Raw genomic sequence first — 24,561 nt, forward strand, 5'->3', positions numbered from 1 at the left:
TAAAATAATTACTAGTAACATCACCATCTTAAACTGTAACAGCTTAAAACAAGAACAAATATACATGCAGCACATTCTGTAATCAGACGTTATAAAGTAGAATGTAGAACGTTGTGATCTGTGAAATCTAGACCCATAATCATGAAGTTTGTATCATATACCAAAAGATCTGAAACAGTTATAGTGATTAAGAAACTCACAAAGGCAAGCCTGATAAAATGCAAGAATTTCAGTGCTGAAAGATAAAAATTGTGAATCATGTGATATCCGAATTTGGGCCACACAGCATGTGAAAAAGAGATGGCAGGATAAAGCCTGGAGAAAAGCAGAGCAAATGAACTCTAAAGCCTGTGCTTTTTAGGAGCTAGGAACTTGTCTACTCATGCAGCCACTAGTTCTACCAGTGACTCTGTATTGAAGTTTAGAACATAGTTCTCTATCACTTTCAACTCATTTTGACAAACTCTGCCACATTTTTCAGAACAGAAATTTCCATGTCTTTCTTGTAACGAATGTGGACACCTGGTTCAAGCCAAGCATGCTCTCCAGTTCTGTAAATATAGACTCCACTTTCCTAAGACATCGCAGAAGCAACAGCAGGAGAGTAGTTGCTTACAAATTCTTTAACTTATTGCAGACCATGCTACTCACAACCATTAGTAATGAATACAAACAAATCAAATATATGTTCATAAATACCAAATCCCTTAAGAAAATTTGCATAATGTGCATCCTCTACAGACCTATGAAAGTAGGTGGGATAGCCTGTTCCAAAACTGATCTTTCAAAATTCGATTCTACTTAGGAGCATACAAATGATGTTAGGAACACATAACATTAATACTCTGCCCTTCACTGTGAAGTTCAAGTGTGTTGTTTCTTCCACAAATGTAACAGTATTCCACTTAGCACCTACCCATAAAGCAGCCTACAGTCTGGCCCCCACACATATATTTGCCACTAAATCCACAGGCAAAGAAATTAGTACCTGGAATATCAGCTTAACAACATAATTATTCATGAGTTACTCTATAAAATAGGTAACAAATAAACTGTGCCAACATACAAAGACTTTAGGTGTATCAGTGTGCCTGCATTTGCAGGGAGGTACAAGAGATAATTTGGGGGATGCCTTCCATACGATTCCTGAATGTGAAAGACCAACCCCATGAATTTAGTACCAAACTAAATGTATTACACAATAAATATGCTCCCCCAAAGAACTGAAGGTAAAACCTGCACCTTGGCTAATGGAAGAGCGAAAACAGTTCACGAACCTCAGAGATGCTGCACACCAGCCTTACAAATGACCTCCTACCCTCAAAAATAAAACTGATTACAAGCAGAAAGCAAACAGAATCAATAAATCTGAAAGAAACAGTAACTAAGACATGCCAATACATTAATCTAAAACATAAAGATCAGATATTCTACAGAGAAGCTTCTCTGATCTAGGGAAGAGTATGGAAAGTAGATGCTGCAGCTGATCCCACTGTCCCAACCAAGGAACCAAGCCAGTACTTGACTTTAGTGAGAACCTTCACAGAACCGTAAACAAAACATAGACTTACTGATTATTTTGCAAAGGTAAATGATAGTAGTAGCTGAAACACTGACGAAAAATCCTTCAGCTCACTGTTTACTGTACAGGGCGGCATCTTAGTCTGAATAATCAAGCTTATTGCTGACCCACTACTGCTCACAATAATTACTGCTCCCTAGACTTTGAAGCTCTTGCCTGGACAACACATCAGAAACACTCATTACCATCAGAATACTAGCACTAGGGATCCGATTGCTAAAAAGAATGGGTGGGTACATTCTGTCTGACGGGAGAGTGAATGTAGAAGCCATAAAAGAACTGAGAGTGAAAAACATAAATGAGCAGATTAAAGAATACAGAAACAACTAGAAGGTTTATGTCACAAGAAAGGAAGATGACAGATTACCAAAATTGGTGATAATTATTACTGAGTGAACAGAAGATACTTAGGAAGACTTAGAAAAATCAACAATTTCAACCAAGAGGACATAACAGGCAAATGCCTGATATATGCAGAGAGAAGAGATATCATTTTTAAAATATTATGATTTTCTTAAGTAACTGTGATTTCAATAAGTTTTGTATTTCATATAAAACTCCAGTCTGATGTAAGAGGGCTCCTGAAGGCATTAATCTGTTCAGGTTAAATGAATAGATAAAATAATTGAACATCATATTCCCAGGATGAATGATCAATATTCAGGAATATGACAGGAACAATCATTTGAAGCAGAAAACTTCATGTGGACATATGCACTATTCTGAATGGTTTCTGAAACAGGACATATTTAATGTACATTGTTACTTATTTTCTTTATTGTTTAGTACATTGTCACTGTTTACAATGTACCACAGTAGTTTAGACAAAGTTGAGATGAATAATTTGATGTAGGACAAACGGTCTATCAAGTTGGGAAACTACCACAAACTTGCTTACTTACACCTCAACACATACACGTTGCACGAGATTTTCCATAGTCTCTAACTCTCTTCAGGCAAACTGTAAGTCATTGAGAAAAAATGAATAGGTATTTTTAAAGGAAATTTAATTTAGTTTAATTTTATACTGTGACAAGTTTTTGCTAGAGACTGCAAATTTTGTGTCATTCAAGAAAAAAATACAAAAGGAACTTTCAATATGTTCCACCTCAGAAACAATTTAGAATACGGCATATGTCCTTAGATTTTTGTTTCAAATGATCATTCCTGTCATATCTCTGAACATCGACCATTTCTCCAGAGACAACCTTTATACATGGGCTATAATGTATGATAAAATAATTGTGTGTTGAACATACTGTTATTTTAGTATTCCATCCACCCAACGTAATTAAAACCTTCATAATGGCTACCAACAATGGCAACTATAAATGCAACAGACACAGAAGAAGACATTATAGTACACCTAACAAGAACACCCACACAACAAGGAAACAGAGGAGCAATGACACAAGAAGATGATGACTAGAACAAATCAAATAATGATGGACAGTGCTTTGTGTCGATGAAGGAGATGTCTATGCCAGGAATGCCAAAGATGGCAAACTTTGTGAAACCTTAATGACAGACATTTCACAGTTTGTATAGAAATTAATAGTAGCCAGATGAATCATAATAACTCAAAAAGAAACATGTACATTACTACTATTTACACGACAATTCTGATGGTGTAATCAGATTTTCAATATCTTTATTAGTTTAAAGTTTAGTTTCTGACAGTAAATTATACAAGTAACACCCAACAACGAATTTACAAAATATAAAAGCTTCATCCAATTTTGTCAATTGCCGTATCTTTAGAAAGCCTAAATTGGTATGAATTACAGGCATGTAACGTAAATAGTACATGAGTTATGGGAGGTCAAAGTGGCCGATTACTATCGATCGCATCAGGCCATAAGTACTCCACAGTTACATGAAAAAATGGTAGCAGAATGGTTATAAATATATTGATTCATCCATGGCATTGTTAATATCCGATATATGCTATTCATGAAGAAATTGCTCAATTATTTACTGTGTTTTAGAAAGCACAGAGACATTAGGCTCCTGGCCTACTTTTTGCTTCCTTTCTTTTGATATATGTTTATTTAGTTGTTTATGTATTTAATAATGTGTGTTAGAGCGTGTTTATGGTCCAGCTGTAGGCAACTACATATCCCAGCCCCTAGACAATGTAATCAGCCAAAACTTTTAATAATGCAACTCTGAATCAGAGGGTAGATAGTTGAGGGCCACTACCTCATCATTTTATCTATTGGAAAGCCCGCAGTTGCAAGCTGTATCACTGCAACAAGAGTACAGTGAATGGAATGACGCATCAAGTCGCCATGTGGTTAGCTCTGTGGGATCTTGCCCATGAGCGCTAGTTGCTTGGCGGAGAGCAATGAGCTAGCTTGCAATCCGATCCACAGGAGAGGTGGGGAGTAGTGAGCTATAGAGCAATCTTGCAGTCTGATTCCTGAGAGTGGTGGGGAGAGCACTGAGCTAGTGACATGGCCTAGGGTCTGATTGGTGAGAGTGGTGGGTAGCCTGAGCTCTTGGGAGGGGTGTGACACCTGGATCGCTTTGCGATAAGCTCCAAACACAAGGTAGCTGAAAACTGCAGATTTTATGATGGTTGGCAACACATTCCAAGTGTGGTACTCAGTCAAAGGATAAGAAGTAACAACTCTCTGAAAATATGTAAATGTTTACTGGCTTACAGTTACAATACAGACACACTGGTAGAACTAGGAGTTGCATGAATAGACAAGTTCATAGCTCCTAAAGCACAGACTTTAGAGTTCATTCCCACTGCTTTTTCCCAGACATTATTTGCGTCATTCTACTGCCATTTCTTGTCCACATGCTATGTGCCCAAATCTAGATATCACATGATTCACAATTTTTGGCTATAAGCAGTGAAATTCTTGCATTTTATCACGCTTGCCTTTGCGAGTTTCTTAATCACTATAACTGTTTCAGACCTTTTTATATATGATACAAACTTCACAATTGTGGGTCTAGATTTCACAGATCACAAAATTCTACATACTGCTCTATAACTTCTGATTACAGAATGTGCTGCATGTATATTTGTTCTCGTTTTATGTTTTTACAGTTTAAGATGGTGATGTTACTAGTAAATATTTTAATTTTACCAGTGTACTTTTCAATGCTGCACAACAATATGTCATCCATATTGCCTTCACCTAGCAAAATTATGAGTGATGTTCAGTACCATTTTACCAAAATGGAAGAAAAGGGAAAAGGCCACTACAGACAGCAAATAATAACCATCGCTTTTGGCACTTTGTGAAACCTGAAGAGACATCTAAACTTGAAGTACCCTATAGTACCTCTGGAATCATGCACAGGAAGCCAAACAAGATTGCCATCAACCGATGCAAAAATTCGAGAAATTATTTCTCGTCAACCATCCTCACTGACATCTGCTTCCACTGCTGGTGAAGGTATCCTCCCAGAAAGGCAGTGTGTCTCAACTGTATCCAGCCCATCAGAGTCATCAGTTTCTGGACCAAGTCCTGATTTATTTCTTTTTTTGGTGGCCTCATCCTCAACTGCTTTTCATTTACAACAACCAATAAGTAATTTCATTTTAATATTTTAAAGCCGCTTATATTAAATAAAAGTATGTCATTACATGTACAGCTTTTAAACTTGATTTGCACAGAATGTCATCCTTTCTCTACAGTTGAAGAGAGAGAATTTAGTATGTACGCTTTGCCCAGATTACAATTAATCAAGACGAAAAATGTTGTGAAACTCTCTAATGCCCAGTTTGCATCATGAGTTATTTGTTAAAATTGAAAATGATTTGAACACTACAAAGGCAGTCTTCCTTTTGTCTGATGCATGGACAAGTGTACATAACATTAGTTTCTAGTCACTCACTGCACATTTCATAGATGAGAAGAGTGAACTGAAGTCACACCTTTTCAAGTGCTCACAATTTTAAGGCAGACACACTGCAGAATACATGTCAGACTGAGTAAAGTCTGTTATCCGAAATACAATATCAGTTTTAAAATCACTTCCATAATAACAGATGATGTATCAAATATGAAATTAACTACCATGCTTCTGAAACTTCAATATATCCCATGCTTTGCACATTCTTTAAACCTCACTGCATAATATGCAATTCAGAAGTCCATACAGTAAACTGTTGATGAGGTCAAATGAGTTGTTATCTTTCATAAGGAGAAACCCTTTGCTTTAAGCAAACTAGCTGAAATGCAAGAAAATTAAAGAAACAAAAACTGACTGAAACTGAAACAAGATGTGCCAACCATGTGGAACTTATGAAATGTTGCAAAGATTTGTTTTAAATAAAGATGCCATAATTTGTTGCCTCACTCTTTTAGGTGGAAAATCAATCACCGTAAACTTATAAAGCACAGACTGGGAGATAACGTGACAGGCTTTAAGGATTTTGAGAGTTTTCAATGAGATAACCAAAGAAGTGTCCTCAGAGACAACAGTCTCAATTTTAAAAATGAAAATCTTGCCAAGATTTATGGAACAGCATCTAAAATCTTTTAAAGATAAATATAAAGAATATCCTCAATAAATAGTTACTGGTTGATAATTTGCTTAAAAAGTTATCAGAGTGATTTGGGGTTATCTCCATCAACGAACTGATTAGTCAGGCAACATTACTGGAACCCTGATTCAAACACTAGGATTTTCAGAAGACAAAACATTTTAGGACTGCTACGTGATGGATATTGCAAAAATGAAAGTGTTGGTTGTTCAAGTTACCACTGTGACACATGAGACTTCTTCAGTCTGGGAGGAGTTCAATAAGACTATTAGTCAGCTCCAAGCAAGTCACGACTTAGAAAGTGCGGCAATTGTCAAACTGGACAAATATTTACTAGAGGGATATTTGCCTAGAAACAGCAATCCCTTAAACTGGTGGGAAATGAGAAAATTGCTGTGGCCAGTGCTGTATCAACTGGTTCTAAAAGTATTGTGTTTCACAGCAACATCAGTGGCCTGTGAATGAATATTTTCAGAAGCAAGACAAATGTCCACTAAGAAGAGAAAGAAACTCACCTCAACTAAAACAGGTTAAATTTTATTTATAAATGACAATACTGATTAATTTTTCCTTGATGGGGACGTATATGATAACACTGTCAGTAAGTTGTGATGACTGCCGGTACACTTCAATTACAGTTGTTATATTTTTTTATATTTTTTCCCATTAAAAGAATAAAAATATAACAAGGATCAGTCTTCACTCTTAAAATTTTTCCACTTGATAAAAAAAAATGTATTTTCTTGTAATATTTATAAATTTTACAGCATACAAAATTTAAAACCATTGTATCTGAAAATTACTAGGGACACAACTCAAAATTATTAATGCTCTTTATATGTTCTTTCAAAATATGACCAAATCAGATAAAAATAAAGGCTCAGTGACCTGAATTAAAAAGGCAATGTATTATCCTTTTACTTATTTTTGTGAGTGAATGGTGAGTGCTGAGCCATGAAAATAAGGTAGTGTATTTCAGTGAGTGACCCATTTTGATACGATCTCTGAAAAGAACAGTTTTGCCCATCCCTTCTACCAGAAGGCTGAAAAGGGGACCTGTGCAAAAGGCTCCATTTGTCAAGCTCATAGGGTTAAAGTATACAGGTTCTAACTTAATGCCATTGGTACTCCTGATCCACATGCTATGCATCTGTACCCTAGGCTGAATAAGATTAATGATTTGTGGATAAGTAGGTGGACAGCTGCCTACAAGGTGCACTTATGAATCTAAAAGTACTTTTTCCACACAGTAATCTTTAACTGATGCACATGTGGTAACCATTTTAGATTCTCATGATATAGAAGCCTCATAAGTAACATCACTACACCACTTTGAATATTTGTAATATATTCAGGATAAGGGTGTCGGCTTAGAGTCTGCAGGAGAACTCGATGTAGGTTTTTATTGAGAAGAACTGGAAACAAATACTTAGCTGCCAGTCTTGAACCATTTGAATAGCTCACAGGAGCTACCATTGGTATGGAGCTGCAATGTAGACAGAAGTCATATTCACACAGCTATGGGGAAACTGTGAAGCCCAATGCACACACAATGCCATTGATATCCATTACAGACACAGTGACATTTGGGTTCAAAATGGTTCAAATGGCTCTGAGCACTATGCGACTTAACTTCTGAGGTCATCAGTCGCCTAGAACTTAGAACTAATTAAACCTAACTAACCTAAGGACATCACACACATCCATGTCCGAGGCAGGATTCGAACCTGTTACTATAGTGGTCGCTCGGTTCCAGACTGCAGCGCCTAGAACCGCACGGCCACTCCGGCCGGCCTGACATTTGGGACCAGTACCCTGGGGACACACTTTGCTTGTATGTATTTGTTGCTGACAAACGATCTGACTAAAACAAGAAACATGCATAGCCTTAAAAAGTTATCCATAAATGTCAGTAATCAACTTCATAAGCACCAGTTGTGGAGGGAACGGACGTGGTGTGGCCAGATATGATCTTGGACTTTCTGCAAATTCAAGAATATGGAGATTTAATATTGGTGTTTCGTGAAAGCACTTTTAATTGAGTAGTCTAAAAGTATATGACAGTCTAAAGCTGCATTGATATTGGAATCAATATACCTTGGAGCTGAAAAGTTAAAAAGAAGAAAGGAAAAATGACTTTAATGTCCCATCAGCATTACGATCATTAGAGATGGATCACAAGCTTGGATGGTGTCAAGGATGGGGAAGGAAATCAGCCATGTCCTTTCAAAGGAACCATTCCAGCATTTTCCTGGAGTGATTTAGGGAAATCACAGAATACTTAAATCTGGATGGCCAGATGTTAGTTTGAACTGACAGCCTCTCAAATGAGAGTCCAGTGTGCTAACAACTGCACTGCCTCACTCAGTGGATCTGAAAAGTTGTCAGTTCACCATCGTTTTGTGCATTTACACATTCAATTTGAGAAAGAGATCAAACTATAGTTCTCCAGAAAATGAAGATCCTTTTCTTTTTTCCCCAAGGCTGGGGTAATTATTCATGGGAGTGAAATTTTCCTTTTCACTATGCGCAATTAAAGACTTCAAAATGTATGTTTTACTATCATTTCTGATACACTTCAGTTTCTGCCAAATTTTTCGACCTCAGAGGGAATCTGTTGGTGGTTCACTCCACCTCGCGCCCCTCACTTTGGTGGACTCTGGGAGGCAGGAATCAAACGCATGAAGTTGCATTTCAAACTCATCATTGGCAATGTAGTACTGACATTTGAAGAACTGACTACTGTGTTAATTCAGATAGAAGCATGCTTGAATTCAAGGCCGCTGTGTCTTTTATCTGATGACCTAGATTCTCCTGCTGCTCTCATTCCTGGTCATTTCCTACTCAGACAGACACTTTGTGCTCATCCTGAACCTTGTCCTTGAGGTTCCCACCAACAGGTTGCACAAATGGCAACTTGTACTGCAGTTGCATCAGTCCTTTTCAAAGAGGTGGTCCACAGAATACATACACAATCTGCAGCAGTGCAGGAAATGGACACCGGAAGCAGCATGGCAACCCCAGATCAATGATCATGTGCTGGTCAAGGGGGATAACTTGCCTTCCATGGTGTGGAGGCTAGGTGTCATTGACCAGTTGTTTTCTGGTCGTGATAAGTGTGTGCATGTGGTGATAGTGAAAACTGAAAACAGCCATATTAAGAGGCCTGTAGCAAAATTGTGTCCCCTACCTAAGCAGTGAATCAGTTAAGTGGTCCTTCAGAACTGTGTAATGGTACATGATACCGACCCACTGCTAAATTGCCATTTACAGAAATAAACTCTTAATTCATAAGATGAGCTTGAGAAGCTGTGGATGTTTTCTTTTGGACTGACTGCTGTTAGTACTGATTTTCATGTCTTTATGCAGAGTGATATTAATACTTTATTGTTTAGCACCCACCGTGTGTCACATGCAGTGTGACAGTGGTGTTTTTGGTGGAGAAGGCATCCCAAATGTTAGTGTATTCATTTTTTATGTGTATTGCTATTGTTTCTAGTTATATTCTTGTTGTTTTCCTTCATTTGGGTTTGTTGTTTGTTAAAATATGGTTATTTGTCAAATGAGAAGACTCATTTTAGAATGGGAGTGTGTTTGGACTCTCCAACTGCCATCTAGTTGCAGCTTCCAAACTGGGCAGGTGAGACTGTCCAGTATCGTCTGCTCCCTGCCAGAAGACCTTGTAACCTAGGTGCAGAAGTGGATTGCCGGGTCCTTTGTGTGCACAGGTAAGATTAGCACCATTGTAACAGCCAAGCAGGTAGCTTTGAGGCCCCCTAGCAGACGGGCGTGTATGTCTCTCAGCTAAGCCAGGAGCCGCAGTCGGTGCACTGCCTATGCACATTGTAAAGGTTATTAGAATAAACATTTATACCAGATATTGTGTTCTGTCTAATTATTGTGAGGTGAAATAAGGGGAGGACAGTGAATCCCCTCACACTATACACGCAAACTCAAATGTACCAACATGGGAGGAAGAGGCCGTGTGTACAATAGTATTACACATTTCAGGAACTATCTGAATATTATTTGAAGTAAATCCCAAAGGGTGAAAATAGCTACATAGTTCCTTTTCCATCACACTGCACAAACTGTTATATATGTGCTGAAGAAAAAGAAATTATTTTTATTGAATTTCTAAATGTCATGTGGTAAACTCAAGAGATCACAAACATGGGAAGACTTATCTGAGAATTGCATGTGACATCAATTTAAAAACCAAGAAAATATTTAGTAAATTTCTGGAAGTTATTTTGGCCATGATTGTAACAAGAAGAGCAACCCTTCCTGCATTTTAGAAAGCTGTTTAAATATGTAATTTCAAGTTCAACATTTGCTTGAAAATGAGGAATTCTTGAAATTGCAATTGCAATAAATAGATAGTTTAGATAACCATAAGCAGTAATTGTCATGTTTAATGAATATAAACACATTAAACTGATTTTGTGTTTAGCACAGATCACATAGCCAAGTGATGCTGTCTTTTCATGATGACATACAAATAGAGATAAATCCTAAGAATATACATATGGATTCTCACACTGTTAATGTGCACAAAAATGATAGTTCACCAAGTGCATGCACATAATAACAAAAAGGAAAGTTTTAATTCAGGGAAGTGTTTGTTAATGCAAATTTGACATAAGTAAGAAATCATTGGTACCTTTAATCTCCTGCATTGCTGCATATCTTACAGCATTCTGGGTGCTATCTCTGGTATAAAATGTTCTGAGTATATGCTCATGTACATCAATTTTATCAACTTCTTTGCACGATAGTACTCGTGTGTACTGAATAGTAATTATTTTCAGAAAATGATGCTAGATAACATCCTGAATTTTCTAGGTGCCTTTGTTATAATAAGCAATGGCATACTTACAACTGCTCCTATTTATTTTACCAAAACTTCCATATAGACAAGAAAAGAGTGTAATCACAACGCAAATCACAGCACTACCCACACACAAAGCCAACACTCTGAGAACCTTTGAGAGTGTAGTTTGCGACTATTGTCAGTTTCCTGCCATATCTCCCTATAGATACCACAGTTGACAGACGTTTGTGCAGGAAACTGAAATAAACACCCCCGGTGCATCCATCTGTTGTCAGGGGACTACAACCACAAGAGTATATGAGGCAGATTATTTGATAAACTAAGTTGGTAATGTTATCACAAGTAACTCTCTCCTGTTGTGGAATGTTTAGTTTTACAGAAAGAAATAGTGAGAGAAAGCAATAGCAGTACAGAAAAGGAAGGAATATCGCAATGGCTCGGAGCCCCGTATGCAAGAAAGTTGTGCTCTGGAAGGAGGGCAGGAAGGAATGTAGGTGAGTGGGGCAATCCCATGGCAAAAATGGCATCTTAGTATTAAAAGTGCTGCCACACCACCACCAACACCACCACCACCACCACCACCAAAGACTAAACTCGCTATCAGTGATAGCAGCTCTGTATATACATTGACATTCAAATCATCTCATGATGCAGGTGGTAATACTGCTACTATGTCAATTAGTGGGAATATGTATCTGCTCCCTTGTGGTTCACCTGACTGACAAAAAAAACAAACAACTCTGAGTCACTACAACAAAGTGTTGAACTTTATGCACAAATATAAAACAACCAAAAACAACATATCAATGCAGAGAGATTTAGGTGAACTGTAAAAAAAAGTTGAGTCTAACTAAAGGACCAATGACCTCACTGTTTGGTCTCTTCCCCCAAACAACCCAACCCTCTAACTAAAGGAAGGAGTAAAAGTAACCTCTCACCATATGGGTATAGGATCGAGTAGTTGACAGGCAGATAAATGAGTCTGTGTATATGCGATTTTCATTAGCTCTAAATGTGAACATTTTCTGAAAGCACAGAAACCTCTTAAACACATGCAGCTACATTGTCCTAGCACTGCACCCCAACTGGGGTGAGGTGTTATGTAGGACAGATTGGATGATAGGAACCGTCAGGGGGAGGGGAACAGGAGGTGGGTGAATGGCATTGTGGGAACAGGATGGGTGTGTGGTCCAGGAGATCCATGAATGGGCAGGCAGGGGAAGTTGGGTATGTTGCACAATATATTGTGAATGAGTGTCGTGCAAGGGGAGGGGCAACAAAACCGAAGTGGCGAGGTGTGGTGAGTAAGTGTGGCCCACAGATAGACCAGGTTATTTCAAAAGCCCCTCAGGGTGCAAAATATCACTTTCCGAGAGACAGGTAGGACTGTAGGAACAATAATCCTTGTTTCAAGGCACAAGGAGAAGGTGTCAAACCCCTGCCTAAGAATGCAGTTACGTTGTTCCAATCCAGGGTAATAATGTGAATGTTCCTCTTTAAGAATCTCAAATAAGTTTTGGGACAAGTGTATGCTACAATATAATTATCCATAGATGATGATTTGGAAATGCATCACGAATATGGAATAAAGAAATTGCAATCTAATCATTACTACTTATTGTAGAGTGCCAGTCTGCAATGTTTGCTTGCCTCTATAGCAACAAGATAATTTTAAAAATCAATTTGTTATTTAAATTTTATTTGTTTTCTTTCTCTTTGCCCACATTTCCCTCAAAGTTTAGTATGATGCAAGAAAATGTCTTATCTGTCAAATCACTTGCTACCAAAGATTGGCTTTTGGCACCTAGTGATGGAAGTTCTGGCATTTTAAAAAATGCAGCTATTTTACAGGTTTTGGAGCAGGTGCACAGTACCTAAAAAAAAAAAAAAAAAAAAAAAAAAAAAGAGTAAATGTACATCAATCGAATTCAAGCACAAATCAAACACCACAGAGTAATACCTTTCAAAGCAGACATAACAGATATTAATTTTAAAAAATAAGTTACCCTATTTCACCTTGATGCCATCTGTAACACAGATTGTAATTATCTCATACAAAATACTACAAGTCACAGATTAAGGCAATTGTTTGGCTACAGTATTTCTTGACCTCTGGAAAGCATTTACTCTGTACACCACCACTGATTATTAACAAAAGTTTGATTATTTGGGGTATCAAACAAGATTTGTTTCTGAATTGAGGATTTCCTGGTAGGGCCAATGCAGTATGTTGGATGGAGACTCATCAACAGAAGTAAAAGTAACTTCAGGCTTGCACCAGAGGGTGGTGTTGTACATTAATGACCTAACTAACAGTATTAATAACAACCTCATACTTCAAGTAGATTATGCTGTTATTGATAATGAAACATTATCTAAGAGAGAAAAAAACTGTTCAAATAATCCATCAGATTTTGTAAGGATTTTAATGAGATGGTATGATTGGTAACTTGCTTTAAATGTCCAAAAATGTAAAATTCAGCACTTCACAATACGAAATAACACTGTACCTTATTACAACAACATCAATGATTCACAAGCATAATCTGTCAACTAAGACAACAATTATTTGTTGGGATACAAAATGGAATTGCCAAATATGCTCAGTTGCAGGTGAATGACTTAGTTTTGCTGGGAGGATACTAAGTAAATGCACTCATCTGAAAACGAAAACACTTACAGTTCTTTTGTGTGTATATTCTTAGAATAATGTTCAGGTGTGTGGGAGCGTACCAAATAGGACTAACGGCAAATACCGAAAGTATACAGAGATGGGTGGCATGAATAGTCACAGGGTTTTTTGACTGAAGGGAGTGGCAGAATCTTTTTTGCTCCATACGGAGCAAGCACTTTCTTTTGACTGAACAGGAACCAGAGAATTTTTAAAAAAGGATAAAATTGAGTTTTAATGGATTTCATGGGAATTTTTTCATACTGATGATTAAATAGTTCAGTTTAAATTCCTATGATTAATTTACTCAAAACACTAACCCAATCCTACAGCTTTATTAGTGCCTCATTTCTTCCCCTGCCAGCACTGTATCCATTGAGAGAATCTTCTCCAACTACAAGCTTGTTTGGCCAAAATTAAGAAATAACTTCTGAGAGAAAAGATGCAAGAAATTGGTGAAGATCTATAAATTTCTGCATTCAAACTAAACAAAATAATTAGCTTCTTTCTGAAAGAGTTAGTTTTTGTCTCGAAATGTAAATGTTATTTACCTGTGTCTCTTATACTGCATGAAAAGTCAAAACACAATGTTTATAAAAGAAATTCTTGTGACAGTAAATAGTTACCTTCAATAAATATCATGGTTCTTTTTAATTTGTGTAAGACTAACTATGCAAAATTTTGTGTGTCAATTAAATTTTCACAAATAATAGTTGGGTATTGCAGCATTTTTTGGTGGGTATAAGAAAAAATAAACTTTAAAAATAATAAAATAAGGACGATTTCCTTTGGGTTGGGTTAAATTACAACAACTCTGCCTGGTATGCATGATACATGAGACGTGTGAAATACCCTGACTTTTCATGAAGCACGTAATTATTCCAAAGAAGGCAGATGCTGTCATGTGTGAACACTATCAAAACACCAGCTTAATAAGTTACCGTTGCAAAATATTGACACAAATTAATTGCAGCGCAACTGAAAAACTGGTAGAAACCTACCTTGAAGATCAGTTTCGATTCCAGGGAAATGTAGCCACATGTGAAGCAATACTGACCCTAAAACTTAGCTTAGAAGATATTTGAACAATCTATGTTTGGAGCATTTGTTGATTATGAAGAATCTGTTGACAACAATGCTGACTGAAATCCATCATTTAAATTCAGAAGGTGGCAGGGGTGAAATCATGGAGTGAACAGTTATCTACAACTTGCACTGAAACCAGACTGGAACCAGGAGATGAAAGGGAAGCAACAGTTGACAAGAAAGTGAAGCATGGTTGTAAACTATCCCCAGTGTCATTCAATCTCTTCACTGAGCCAGTTGTGATGAAAACCAAGGAGGATTTTTGCAAGGAATTAAAAGTTTAGTGAGAGAATTAAAAAAAAGTGATGTTTTTGATGAGATTTTAAATCTGTTAGCAACAGCAAAATATTTGGAATAGCAGTTGAATAGAATGAGCAGTGCCTTTTGTTTGTTTGTTTACGTACAACATGCTCTGTTACACACTAGTGTGTACAGTATAGTGTGCTGTTGCTTGTTTGTAGTTTAATGTAATATAATGTTTGTGTTGTATGACTATGACAATACTGATGATGACAAGAGAAGGGAGAGGGTGAAACCTGGTGCCCGCACATAGCCTACTCCTCACGAACAGCACCAAAAGGGCCGCTGATGGATGGATCAACAACAGCTGTGTCACATGGCCTCACTACATAAGACACCATGAAAAGGTTTTGTATTTAAACCGGGACGTTGGCACAAAGTTTGGTGATCAGCAACTTCACAGCACCACCTTTCCTCCCCTTGCCAGCCAGATAGCGGCAGTGAAAATTTTTTCCACCATCTGGATTCGAACTGGCTTACCCCTGGATCGAGCGCCACCACACAAGCACGTGTTAGCATCCTCGGCCATGAAGGCAGGTTGAGCAGTGTCTTGAAACCAGTTATTCGATGAACATCAACAAAAGTAAAAGGAGAATTAGATTAGGAAATGATACACTAAAAGTAGAAGTTGAGTTTTCTTATCGGAGCATAAAAATAACTGATGAGGGCCAAACAAGATAGAATATAAAACAGAAATTGGTAATAACAACAAATGCAATTTTGAAAAAGAGCAATTCCTTAACAATGAACATAAATTTAATTACCAGTAAGTCTTTTCTGAGGATATCTGTCTGGAATGCAGCCTCAGTTGGAAATTAAATGTGGACAATAAACTGTTCAGACCAGAAGAGAAGCTTTTCAAATGTTTTCCACAGAATAATGTAGAAAAATAGATGGGTAGGTCAGTTAACTGAGAAGGAACTGAATGAAACTGGGGAGAAATTAAATGTATTGCACAAATTGGCTAAATGAGGGGATCTGTTGACAGGTCATATACTGAAGCAACAAGAAATCGGTTATGTGGTAAATCATGTGTAGAGTTACAAATTGCAGACGCAGACCAAGGCATTACTACACTAAGCAGGTTCAGATGGCTGTAGGTTGCAGTAATTACACAGAAATGAAGAGGCTTGCACACTATAGACTAGTGTAGAGAGCTGCATCAAACCAGTCTTTGGGGTGAAGATCATCACAACAAAAGACTACAGAATTAACAGAAAAAAGTCATCCACAAACACAGAATGTTAAGCAGAACATCTAACTGTGGATGATATAACATTTATCATTAAAGAATACAAGATATCACCTAGAACTCACCTGGGAGATTCCACTCTCCTGAGGGACAGATCCCAAGGTGTTTGACCAAACTTCTGGCACTTGTAATATCTTGCTTGGTCTGAACTGTACAGCCATATCTTTGGGTGTAAAAGGCCCACTTTAATATATTCAGGCAATGGCTCGAAGGTCACAGTTAATCTTTGTCATTATGTTTCTCACTTTTGTAATTCCATCCTCTTCCCATTCTACAGTTCAAAAGTGCTAATATCCATTACATCCTTACAAGAAACAGTTCAGAGTATTGTACACTCTGCTGCTGTTACATATTTGAAAAGAATCTTACTTTAAGTAAATTATTTTTCTGACTGTAGATGAAAGTTTCCACAAGTAGAGCATTTTGTAGAGTTCTGGCCAGACCCTTTAAACCATTTTAAACATACAATTTTCTCTTACACACACAAACTTTGTGACACATTGGGGGTGTCCCGTTACTTGTTTTGATTTAAGGACACTGGATCTGAATGGCTGCCCTCTAGATTTTCGTTAATGGGTTGTCATACAGCAGGTGCCCACGAGTTTTCCCACTAGTGACTATTTTGCTGTCTGCTGTAACCACCCTCTATGACTGCTTGTACCATACCATGAGTACCACGTGTGCTATCTAGATGACAATTGTAGCTTTTAACGTAAAAAATTGCAGATCATGCTCACAGATAACTTCACAGTATTTTGTAATAAAATGTACACAATAATAGGGTCAACCAAACTCAGCGACTATCTAAGGAAGAAAAACCCTAAACCTTATTATATTGGTATTGTAACTAAATTAAAATTAAACACGTAAACAAAAGTAATTGTGGGTCAATAAAGGGTCAGAAATGTTTATTTTCAAAACTATGAAACTGCCATACACAGTACTTCTGTTGAGCACCTGTTCATGACACCATCTGCTGTATTTTATGAATAGTTTAAATCATTTTAAAGAAAACATTCCAAACACCCACCTTCTACTTGAATACTGGCAGATCACTGAACAGAGTTCTGAAAATGCACAATTCATCTAATATGGAGCGTAATGGTTCAAATGCTTTCATGACCTGTGGAAGAAGAGAAGCTATATCACCAACTGGTGATGTGCTAATCATTGGCTTGACATAATCCTGCACAAAGAAAGGAAGTAAGTAAGTTTAGAGTTTAATATACCACTGACAACTGCTAATTAGAGATGGAGCATGAGCCTGGATAACTATCCATTGCCACAATTAACTTCCCATTCAGCATATTCTGTGGAGCCCATTCATTAATAAATCGTCAGGAATCTAGAATAAAGAGATATCAGTTAACAGAGAGCTATAGTTGTCAAAACAGTTGTATTGAGTGTATTAACAATTGCCTATAATAGAGTTGCTACACTTTTATTTGTTATTATACAGACCAGAGGTTAGCATACAACAAGCAAGAAAGTCAGAACCATGAAAGAAAATGTAGACTTCCTATTATACTGGTAACTGCAGCTGCTGTTATGTTAATTACTTAATATTTATATTAATATACTGACAATTGTCAAAGAGTATCAGCTGTCTACATGCTGTACATATACAGACCTATTCATTACGAACATTGCTGCAAATAGGTAAATTGAATACACCATGAGGTTTCAGGATTGCAACCGGATCATGCCATCTTCAGGTGAGTGTCTGCTAAATAGTTGCCAGCCAATATATTTTGGCAAGAAAACAAGATCCAGCTGCAATCCTGAAACCTCATAGAATATTGCAGTTGTTAAACCTCATGGAACATTCAGTATGCTGGGAAAACTTCAAGAATCACGGATAAATTGAACATACTGGCACCAGCTGTTGGTTTCATCCTGCAAGATAATTATGATGTGGGATGCAATGTCAGGTGTGTGCAAACAGAAAGAGACCACAATACATGAATTATTTCTTTTGTGCCTATATTATTTTCTTGAATGCTGGTTGTAGTGATAGACTGCCGAATACCTGCAGTTATAGGTTAGGAGATGACATTTTGTATGAGAGTTGGTGAAACTGTAGTGAACAATTTCATTAATCCTAGCTAATATGTTTTAGTTCCTGGACTCAAGATAATGACAGTTTGTAAGAGGAATAACGTCATCATATATGTTAAATAAATTGACAGGGCCTGAATTTCATACTATAACCTACATCTGCTCATATCTTCTTGAAGACACTCACACCAGAATCTAGAACCCCACACACAAAATAAATAAATAAAAGTCTTGACTAAAATTTATTTTTTCTCTTAGAATTTTGGTTGTTAAGACTGCACTTGTCCAACAATATTTCCTTAACTACAAATATCATTAAGGAGTGAGAGAGTATCTAAGTAGTTTGAAAAGCAATGCCATATTCATGGTTATCACTGTGTGCAACATATTTCTCTGCCCCTTTTGCCTAATTCCAAGTGATATGTTGAGACCATTCTCTTCATTTCATCAGAATGTAAAGATGTTCCTAAGACCAAAGCACAAACTGAGTGCTTAGACTCCCATTTTTGTGTGGAGGTTTCAACAAAGTACTACTTTTCGATTTACAGATCAGCAAGTATCATTCACAACAGGAAAACAACAAACCACCAACATACACAAAACGAAGCAGAATGCACCTGCACAACCAAAAATGCTGTATGCAACTCCACTAAGGAAAAGTGTAGAGGAGGAAAGACTTCAAGCATCTGCCATAGCATCAGTCAGAAATTCAAGTACTAGAGAAAGAAAAAATCAGATAATAGGCACTGGTGAAAAACAAGGATGGTTTCATTTAGGAAAAGTGAAAAACGGCACAACAACTGAAAATGTAACCAAATTCCTTGAGAAAATCTTTCCAGGATATAGAAACTTTCATGAAGAAAAACTGGAAACAAAGGGTGTGAACAGCAGCTTCAAGATTGGTATGGACTTCCATCTAAAGGACAAGGTGATGTACACAACACTACGGCCAAAGAATATTGTTATAAGGCGTTTTTTATTCCGGAGATCGACCAGTGTCCTAGTAAAATAGTGCCTGAAATAAAAACCCAAGGCCCCATAATATCTCACAGAAGTAACAGTAGAGATGATAGTTATATGCCAAAGTTATAGCAGTTGTTAATATACAGTGTTTGAGAACCAAGGTGGACCTTCTATCATTCTTTGTAGAAGTCAAACCAGATGTTTTATGTATCTGTGAACACTGGTTAGATGAAGCAAAAGGTGACTATTACAGAGCCATTGAATATTTGGACTTGGTAAATTCATGGTATTGAACTACTACAATTCATGGTGGCGTATCTGTATATGCAAGCAAGACTCTTAGTGTAAAGGAAATAGGCTCAAAACACTTTTCCACAGACCTAGATCTACAATTAGCATTACTAGTGTTAACAGATATTGATCTTATTATTGTCTCTGTGTACCACTCACCAGATGGTAATTTTGAAAACTTCATTGCAGGAATGGAAACCTGTTTGTCCTACCTAACATGTCTCAAACCTAAAATTACACTGTGTGGAGATTTCAACATACATATAGGTGATGGAAGCACTAAAGAGAGAGTTTTCATGACTTTGATAAATAGCTATGGGCTGTTTGTAGCAAACCAACTGCCAACAAGAGGGGATGCCTGCCTAGACACAGTTATCACTAACCTCAATATCTGGGACTATAATATCAGTGTAGTTGAACCGATGATTGCTGACCATAGTGCATTAGTAATGGAAATAAGTAGGCCTATGAAATGCTCGAGTCAACTGCAACCAAGCTCATGGCAATCCAGTTACACATTTAGTAAAAGGATCATAAAAGAAGAAGGACTAAATGATCTTAAAATAGCCCTGTCAAGTGTAAACTGGCAGCAAAAAATTGCAGGAATGGGGGCCAGCGCCTCATTCAAATGTCTGTTCCAATCATTAAAAGCTAAATTTGATGATTTATTTCCAGAAATCCACAAGAAGTATCCTACAGGCAAAGCTAAAGGAAGGGAAAAACCTACTACAGGGAAGATGTGGTATGCCCCTGAGCTAAACAAATTAAAATGCATTGTGCTAATTTCCAGGGACCGTATGAAAGCAGCTAGAGATATCCCATCTAGAGACCTGCTTCTTTGTAACTATGTAAGAGCCAAACGAATTTACAGAAAGCAAGTGGAGGAGGCAAAAAAAGAGATACAATGACAGGTTCATGAAAGAGGCTCACAATCCATGCAAAGCAGCTTGGAATCTGATAAACGACTGCAGGAAAAAGCCCACCTCAGCCTTAAATTCCAGTAGCCCTGATGCCTTCAATCAGTGCTTTGTTAGGATAGTGAAAGATACTATTAATTACATACCTGACTCAGGCTTAGTCCCCACAAGTCACATGAGAAACATAACCAGTAGCACTTTTGAAAACTGGAAGGAAGTGCACCCTGAGGATATCGTAAAAATAGTTAAGTCATACAAGAACTCAGAGAGCAAAGATATCTATGGTATGTCTTGCACAATGCTGAAGAAAATTATTCTAGAGCTTGCTCAACCATTATCTATAGCAATTAACAAATGCTTATCCTCTGGTGTCTTCCCAAAAATTCTTAAACTAGCACAGACAGTACCAATCTACAAAAAAAGTGACCCGTGGGAAGTGTCCAGCTACAGACCAATTTCTATCATTCCTATTCTAGCTAAAGTTATGGAGTCTGTTATGAAACTTCAGTTACAGAATTATTTTGAAGTAAATAAGCTCTTCCAGGACACACAGCATGGTTTTTGCAAGGGAAAGTCAATGCTTATAGCAGCACTGGACTTAGCCAGAAAAATAAGGCAAGGATTTGAAGACAGAAAAGTGTGGCATTGACACTCTGCGATCTTAGCAATGCATTTGACAGCATTTCCCCCAAGATACTGCACAATAAATTGAAGTGTAACGGTGTCAGAGGTGTTGTTCTGGCAACTTTTCAGTCTTATCTGGAAAACCGGAGACAAGTGGTACCAATTCATGGAGCAACATCACAAGAACAAAAGCTGGAACATGGACTACCCCAAGGGTCCATCATAGGGCCTCTCCTGTTCCTTATTTATGTCACTGATATGGTTTATAACAACAATATGTTAGAGTTTGCTGATGACACCACCCTTTTCGCCAAAGTAAGAACTACTGCAGACTCACTCCAAGAAACAGATGTACTCTTCCAAAACATTAAAGAATGGTTCGTCAAAAATAAAATGAAAATGAATGAAGAAAAAACACAACATCTTATATGCACCCTCAACAACATCGGATGCCATGATAATATGGAGGCTGTCAAACAGTTGGGCTTCAAGATAGACAGGAAACTAACAATGAACGAACATACAATGTACGTGTGCTCCAAGCTCTCCCATGTAACATACCTTCTGAGGAGGTTAAAAGGTGTATTGAGTGATCAATATCTCATAACAGTATATGATGCCCTATTCCATAGCCACACCAATTATGGCCTACTGTTGTGAGGACATTCTGCAGGTAGTAAGGACGTGCTAATTCTACAGAAAAAAAGTGCTCAGAATAATCACATCAAGCAAGAGACAGGAGCACTGCAGTCCTACATTCAAGCAGTTAGGAATTATGAGAGTCTTCAGCCAGTATGTGTTTTTATGTCTCATCAGCATGAAAGAAAACCAGGGAGTCTTCAGCATGAGGCAAGATATACATAATCACAATACCCGTAACAAGAGGAGCATCAAAATACCCAGGTGCTGACTGACGGGAACGCGAGACAGCTTTCCAGTGGTTGCCCTAAAGATGTTCGACTCATTGCCTCAAGAAGTGCAGTTCCTGCCGCTATAAACATTCAGAAGAAGAGTTTCACAGGACCTGAAAGAACGCCCATTGTACTCCATTGGTGAATTCTTTAATAGCGACCAAAGTGAATGGACAAACAAATATTGTTTCTATTAAGTATAAATGTCTTAATTTTTTGAATATTTTTTTAAATGTATATATGTAATTAATCTTGACGCAGTCTGTCCAGTCATTGCTGGTAAACAACATAGATCTAGTAATAACTATAAACAGTATATGACCATTAATGCTGAACGCAGCAATGAACTTCTGAAACTCCATATTTTGTGTGTCCCTATACTGAATTTAGTTTTAATCTTGAGGAGCAGCTTGTCCATGAGACTCACTGTCTTCTGTTATGAAGGTTATACTCCATATAGAAGAAGAAAGCATATTGTTGATTAGATTAGATTAATACTTGTTCCATAGATCATGAATACGACACTTCGTAATGATGTGGAACGTGTCAGGTTAATAAAAGATGTCTGTACAAGAAATTACATTACACAAAATATTGCATGACACTAATGATTAAGGTTTTTTTTTTTTTTTTTTATATATACTTACTTTATATCTAAAAATTCAGCCAATGAGTAGAAGGAGTTGTCATCTAGAAATTCTTTTAATTTATTTTTAAATGTTAGTTGGCTATCTGTCAGGCTTTTGATGCTGTTTGGTAGGTGCCCAAAGACTTTTGTGGCAGCATAATTTACCCCTTTCTGTGCCAAAGTCAGATTTAACCCTGCATAGTGAAGATCATCCTTTCTCCTGGTGTTATAGGTATGCACACTGCTATTACTTTTGAATTGGGTTGGATTATTATCAACAAATTTCATAAGGGAATATATATACTGTGAGGTTACTGTGAGGATCCCTAGATCCTTAAATAGATGTCTGCAGGATGACCGTGGGTGGGCTCCAGCAATTATTCTGATTACACGTTTTTGTGCAATGAATACTTTTCTACTCAACGATGAATTACCCCAGAATATGATGCCATACGAAAGCAGTGAATGAAAGTAGGCATAGTAAGCTAATTTACTGAGATTCTTATCACCAAAATTTGCAATAACCCTAATAGCATACATAGCTGAACTCAGACGTTTCAGCAGACCATCAATGTGTTGCTTCCAGTTTAACCTCTCATCAATGGACACACCTAAAAATTTTGAAAATTCTACCTTAGCTACAGACTTCTGTTCAAATTCTATATTTATTACTGGAGTTGTGCCATTTACTGTACGGAACTGTATATACTGTGTTTTATCAAAATTTAAAGAGAGTCCGTTTGCTGAGAACCACTTAATAATTTTGTGAAAAACATCATTTACAATTACATCACTTAGTTCTTGGTTTTTGGATGTTATTACTATACTTGTATCATCAGCAAAAAGAACTAACTTTGCATCTTCATCAATGTGGAATGGTAAGTCATTAATGTATATCAAGAACAGTAAAGGACCTAAGACCGAACCCTGTGGGACCCCGTGCTTGATAGCACCCCAGTTTGAGGAATCAGCTGTTTTAACATTACACGAACCACTTATTTCAACTTTCTGCATTCTTCCAGTTAAGTATGAATTAAACCATTTGTGCACTGCCCCACTCAAACCATAATGATTTAGCTTATCTAAAAGAATTCCATGATTTACACAATCAAAGGCCTTTGAGAGATCACAAAAAATACCAATGGGTGATGTCCGGTTATTCAGAGCATTTAATATTTGATCAGTGAAAGCATATATAGCATTTTCTGTTGAAAAGCCTTTCTGAAAACCAAACTGACATTTTGTTAGTACTTTATTTTTACAAATATGGGAGGCTACTCTTGAATACATTACTTTCTCAAAAATTTTTGATAGAGCTGTCAGAAGAGAGATTGGGCGGTAGTTGTTGATGGAATAACAATCCAGGTTTCTCAAACAAAATTTTATGGATCACACAATCAACAACTGAAAGTGTTGTGTAAATATTTTCCCTCTTTAGCAGTGCCAAGGTTTCATGTGTGAGTTCACATACAAATATGGTCCCTGCAAATAATTCATTCTTTGCATAAAGCAACCTGAGCTGACGTTAACAAGCAGTTATCATAAAAATAAATCATACTCTATTGAAGAATACTTTCTCACAAAACCACAATATTCTGTACTCTATTGAAAATGCCACCACAACTATAAGTGGGTCAAGAGACATGTTCAATACGAGTTGTCAGATTTGGCCAGTGGTGTAATGTTAATGGATGCTGTTGGGTTACCTTTCAGTGCATATATTCACAGATTTGTTGTTATATAGTGAAGCCAATGGGTGGGGCAAGGCTGGTTGTAGTGATACATTGACCTGTAGCTTAGCCCGACATACAGGTTAGGTTGGAACGTAACAGTTCAGTTTTGAGTAAGCGAAGTCAACAAATAAAACCTGGCTGTGGGGACAGACTCATCTGTAGCTCAATAATGTTATATTGTAGTTGCCATACTGTTTATGG

Source organism: Schistocerca gregaria, chromosome X (genome assembly GCF_023897955.1).
Source record: "Schistocerca gregaria isolate iqSchGreg1 chromosome X, iqSchGreg1.2, whole genome shotgun sequence".
Taxonomy (NCBI): Eukaryota; Metazoa; Arthropoda; class Insecta; order Orthoptera; family Acrididae; genus Schistocerca; species Schistocerca gregaria.